The sequence below is a fragment of the Symphodus melops genome, assembly GCF_947650265.1.
Source record: "Symphodus melops genome assembly, chromosome: 20".
Classification (NCBI taxonomy): domain Eukaryota; kingdom Metazoa; phylum Chordata; class Actinopteri; order Labriformes; family Labridae; genus Symphodus; species Symphodus melops.
In genome coordinates, this window is record NC_136710.1 from 16443893 (window position 1) to 16450025 (window position 6133).

The window sequence follows — 6133 nt, forward strand, 5'->3', positions numbered from 1 at the left end:
CCAGCCGACATCTGACATCTTCTCCTCGGTGGTCCAGCCGACACCTCACGACGCCTCATCAGTGGTCCGGCTTACACCTGACATCTCATCCTTGGCGGTCTGGCCGACACCTCACGTCGTCTCCTCGGCCGTCCAGCCAATGCCTGATGCAGTCTCCTCGGCGGTCCAATAGACGCCCGACGACGTCTCCTCTGTTAACTCTGTTTGGGTGTTGGCATTTTTTTCCCCCTCCTCTTTCTCAAGTGTAGTTCTGTTCAGGGACTGTTTTGAGGTGGTTCATGTATATCTGCACTGTTTAGAACGGAGACATGTCTAGTTGAGGGGGGGACATTTGTTGTGTGGTTATTTATATTGTATATCCAATCGCCTTTAGAGTGCAGTATTCTTAGTGAGTTACCATAGCTGCCGTAAAGCGGTAAAAAGTGTTGTGATTCTACTTGGCTCTCCTCGTGTGGAAAAATATAGTGGAAGCTGTGACTGAAGAAGCTCCTTGTCTACGTTTATTTATTTATTTTATTTGAAGGGTCGTAGGTCCAACGAACCCACAAAGCTCACATCTGAGAAAATGTTGAAGAAACAGAGTAGGTACAGCGTCAACCGTGTTTTCTGTTCAGTCTAATGTAACGTCACTATGAATTATTGATGTAACTAATATATTAGCTCTGAATTAAGTTTATAGTAAACCGTTATATGTTGACAGATATGTAATATATTTTTATATACTCTCACCCTTGGTTGGCAATTAATCAGAAATAAGCTCTATCAGCTGGGTGAGGGGGCAGCATTTGGCTGCACATGGGAAAGAGAGAGAGAGAGTGAACACACATCACAACAACCAGTGAGCATGTGAGTATATTTCCTTTATCGCAAGATGTTGTTTCTGTTTGGCCAATCAAACGCAGCGTGGTCTGTGAAGAGGGGAGAAACTGTCAGTACTCTTCCATTCAGAACGACAATTTGATCAAGATGACATCTCCAACAGTGGTCTACATGACATGTTTGATCCTGGGGGAAATGGGTCAGTTGAGGTTTTACTGTTTTTTTTCTTGTATATAATGTATTATATTCATGTAACATGTATTTTTTTTAACTGGCAACTTTTGTCTTTTTATTTCAGCATGTACCTTTTCTTCAAAGTTGTCTCCAACAGTTCAGCACAAGAGACGGGAAGCTGGGGAGAGCTTGACTTTAACATGTTTCTTCAAAGATGAGCCAGCTAAGAGAGTTTATTTAAAACACTGCAGCTTGATAGGAAACGTAAGAAGTTAACGTAGGACTTCCGTATGGCGCTGCTGTGTGTTGCTGGCTGCCTGCTGCTGCTGCCCCTACAATGTTTGATGTCTCTGTTGTTTCTAACCCTCGGCACTACTCAGATAGAGTCTCTGCTGGTGTATGATCGCCAGTCTCTTTTGGATCTTCGACATAATATCGGAGATTTAGGTGCATTTGAGCATAGTGGACAGAGAACTGTGCCCCCGCTACTGGCGGGGATCCCGACTCACCTGTACCGGGCCTTGGCTCCACCTGCTCGGCGGAAGCGTTCCCGTCGCCGCGGCAAACGCGGCGGCCGGCTGGTGAAGCTGAAAGTCCGGCTGGCACGATCTTCATCCATTTCCCGGACAGGACGTGGATTAATCGATCATTTCGTTGTGCCCCGTCGTTTCCTGGATCCCATTGACGCCTGCCTTGTACCTGTCGCTGGCTCGTTTGAGGGACTCCGGCCCCGCCGCCCGTGCCCTCCCCGGCTCTCTAGGCGCGGTGTGAACCCCCGGCTCCTGAAGACGCTGCCACGGGCTCCCCGATCCGCCGAATCTAAGTCCCCGGCTCCCGCCAGGTTTGGCCTGGTGAACGCCAGATCACTGGTGAACAAAACTATAGGAAAGGATTTCTTTAACTCGAATGGTCTGGATTTCCTCTGTGTGACAGAGACTTGGATCGGTGCCGGTGAGTGCAGCCCTCTGATCGAACTTCTCCCTCCCGGCTGTTCTTATTTTAACTCCCCGCGGTCGTCGGGTCGTGGTGGAGGAACGGCGACTGTTTATAAAAATGACTTTAAATGTAAGCAGCGCACTGTTTCATCCTCATCTTCCAGCTTTGAAGCACATTTATTCGAGGTGGGTCGTTCCGATCCGGTGCTGTGTGCCGTCATCTACCGACCGCCCAAATACAATAAAGACTTTTTAAGCGACTTCTCCGATCTTCTGGCTGAAATTATGCCGAAGTATGACCATGTCCTCCTTGTGGGGGATTTTAATATTCACGTGTGCTGTCCTGATAAACCGTTGGTGAAGGACTTTTTAAGCCTTATTGACTCTTTTAATTTGGAGCAGTGCGTGTCTGGTCCCACACACGATCATGGACACACGTTAGACCTCCTCCTCTGTCATGGCTTGCCTGTGTCAAACGTGGAAATCTGTGACAATGTGTTTTCCGATCATTTGCCTGTTTTGTTTGAAGCTGCTTTCTCCTGTACTACAGTTAAATCTGGCGCTCCTGCTCGCAGCCGTCGGATTTTTAACCCTGTCACTGCCGGTCAGTTCTCTGCTGCCTTCAACCACCTCTGTGTCCCCTCTTCCTTGACATCTGCAGACACGGATGAGCTCAGTTCTTGGTTTCACTCCTCCTGCCGAACCATACTGGACTCTGTGGCTCCATTAAAAACTGTGCAGCCCAAAGCTAAACCTGAGCCGTGGTTCAATGTGAGAACTCGCGCAGCTAGACAGGAGTGCCGCAAAGCTGAACGCAGGTGGAGGAAGGACAGGCTGCAGGTTTCTCATCAAATCCTAAAGGACTGCTGGCACTTCTACCAGAGCACTGTTAAAGAGGCCAGAAGAGAGCACCTGTCTAACATTATTGAGTCAAATTCTCACAACCCACGTGTGTTATTTAAAACCATTGAATCTGTTCTTGATCCCCCTCAGCCTGTGTGCACAGAGGAAACCCCAGAAATGTGCAATAACTTCCTTTATTTTTTCATTGATAAGGTTGCTACTGCAAGGGCTCTCATTGCTCCTCCTGCTTCTGACCCATCTGATCCTGTTCCTTGCTCTGCTGTGTTTGAGTTGTTTGAGCCTGTGTCTCTGAAGGCTTTAGAGGATGTGGTTGGCCAGATTAAGCCATCAGGCTCTCCCGATGACACTGTCCCGCCTCACTTTTTTAAAGAGGTTTTCCCTAGTATAGGGCAGTCGGTTCTGACCATTATTAACAGCAGTCTGTCTTCTGGTGTTGTCCCCCAAAGTTTTAAACACGCTGTGGTGCAGCCCCTGCTTAAGAAACCTGGCCTTGATCGTAGTGTTTTAGCCAATTACAGACCTATCTCAAAGCTGCCTTTTATTTCCAAAATCCTGGAGAAAGTTGTCCATGCTCAGCTGAAGTCCTTCCTGGATGAGCATGATGTCCTGGAGGTCTTTCAGTCTGGTTTTAAAACACGACATAGCACGGAGTCAGCTTTATTAAAAGTGTTCAATGACATCCTCTTGGCGAATGATTCCGGAGACTATGTGATCCTTGTCTTGCTGGATCTAACTGCGGCATTTGATACTGTGGACCACAAGATCTTAGTGTCCAGGTTGCAGCACCTAGTGGGCGTTTGTGGTAGCGCCCTGGACTGGTTTAAATCTTATCTTGCAGATAGAACAATGTGCGTAAGCCTTGGTGCTTCTGAGTCCCGCTCTGCTCCGCTGTCATATGGGGTCCCACAGGGTTCAATTCTAGGACCCCTGCTTTTCTCTTTGTATCTGCTTCCCCTGGGTTCCATCCTGAGAAAGCATGGTATCTGTTTTCATTGTTTTGCTGACGATAGTCAGATTTATGTGCCACTGAAAAAGAAAGATGCCTTTTGTCTGGATCCGCTGTCATGTCTTGAAGACATCAAGTCCTGGATGTCGTTGAACTTTTTAAAATTTAACGACAACAAAACGGAAGTGATGGTGTTTGGCCCGAGTGGCTCTGTTAAAACCCCCACTGTTGACTTGGGCCCTTTGGCACACTTTTTGAAGCCGACGGTCTCAAACCTGGGTTTTAAAATGGACAACGATTTTAAATTGGATCGGCAAATTGGTGCAGCTGTTAAGTCCAGCTTCTTTCACTTAAGGCGGCTGGCAAAGGTGAAGCCTTTTATTTCACAAAAGAACTTTGAAACGGTAATCCACGCCTTCGTCACATCTCGGCTGGATTACTGCAACGCACTGTACTTCGGAGTCAGCCAGTCCTCCCTCGCTCGGCTCCAGTTAGTCCAGAATGCTGCTGCTCGCCTCCTAACCGGAGCACGAAAGAGGGAGCACATTACCCCAATTCTGGCCTCCCTCCACTGGCTGCCTGTGCATTTTAGAGTTCATTTTAAGATTCTTTTATTTGTTTTTAAATCTTTAAATGGCCTCGCCCCACCTTACCTCTCTGAGCTGCTCCATCCCTACGCTCCTGCCCGGTGCCTCAGGTCAGCTGACCAGCTGCTCCTGGAGGTACCGAGGTGCAAGCGGAAGCTCAGAGGGGATAGGGCTTTTTCTTTTGCCGGTCCCAAACTCTGGAACGACCTCCCTCTCCATATAAGACACGCCCCCTCACTGTCCATTTTTAAAACTCATCTTAAAACACATTTTTATTCTTTGGCTTTTAACCCAGCATGAGACTCTGTTCTTGTTTTAGTGTTTTATTGTTTTTATTGTTTTTATTGTGTTAACCCTGTTAGTGTTTTACTTATGTTTTATGTTTGTGCTCATGTATGTACAGCACTTTGTCACAGCCATGGCTGTTTAAAAGCGCTTTATAAATAAAGTTGAGTTGAGTTGAGTTGAGAATTGGTACAAGCAAACAATCGGAGAGAAACTAAGGCTTGTCTCTGAATTCTACAAATACAATGAAGCTGATCCTTTTCATGGTGAATTTAGAAACAATCCACGCTTCACTCTGGAGGCGCAAAATGGTAAAAATCACCTAACCATCTCAGATTTGAACATGTCAGACTCAGCTACCTATCACTGCATAAGTTGTATTCTCTGCTCATTAGAATTTCTGGAAAGTGTGATTGTCAGTGTAGAAGGTCCAGGATCGACCATCCCAGCTGTGATCCATCAGTCAGAATCTGAGACCATCCAGCCAGGAGGCTCTGTGACTCTGAACTGTACAGTCCACACTGGGACCTGTGATGGAGAACACAGTGTTTACTGGTTCAGAGACTTTGATCAATCTCATCCAGGACTCATTTACACCCATGGAGGCAGGAATGATCAGTGTGTGAGGAAACCTAACTCACAAACACACACCTGTGCCTACAACTTACCAATGAAGAACCTGAATGTTTCTCATGTTGGGACGTACTACTGCGCTGTCGCTTCATGTGGACACATTCTGTTTGGAAAAGGGACCAAGCTGGACTTTGAAGGTAAGTTACTCTTTAACACAAGTCGTTTTATCTGACAAAAAGTTGTGATAACTTGATGCATCATTTGTTTTATTAATCAGGCGGACAGTGTCTAATGGCATTAAACATTTATCCAAAGAAAAGACAGTTGCACCAGATTTAGCAAGTCGCTAATTTCCATCTGTCGTCCCGCATGATGAAAAAAGACACCTCGTACAATAAAACCACACTCAACAAAAAGCACAACCGACAACATAACTTTAATAAACTACATTATAAAATGCTACAAACACTCGAGAAAACACAAAATATATATATATATATATCATATAAATGGCAACACATAAGAGCGATACTATGAACATAATTGAACGAAGTGTTTCAAAAGGCCGGAGTCGAACTAACTAAAGACTGTTTTATATTATGAACGTACATTTTAATCATTATCTTTACATTATCTTTCTATTCATTGTTATCTCATATAATAAACAACTGCGTAATCAATGCAAACATTTCCACTGACTCAAAGCTCTGTTTGTTATGTCTGATTTACTGACAGATGAAGTTAACTCTCCTGCCTTGGTGTATTTCTTGAGTGGAGCTTTGATATTTGCGACCATCCTGATAGTCGTCATGGCCTTCTTACTGTACAAGATGAACAAAAGAAACCGTCTCCTATCTCAAGGTAAGGTAGCTAACACTGCTTACATCTGTCTCTGTCTGCGTGTTTCTCATGATCGTTTTTCTGTATTTCACAATCAGAGGCTCAAACCA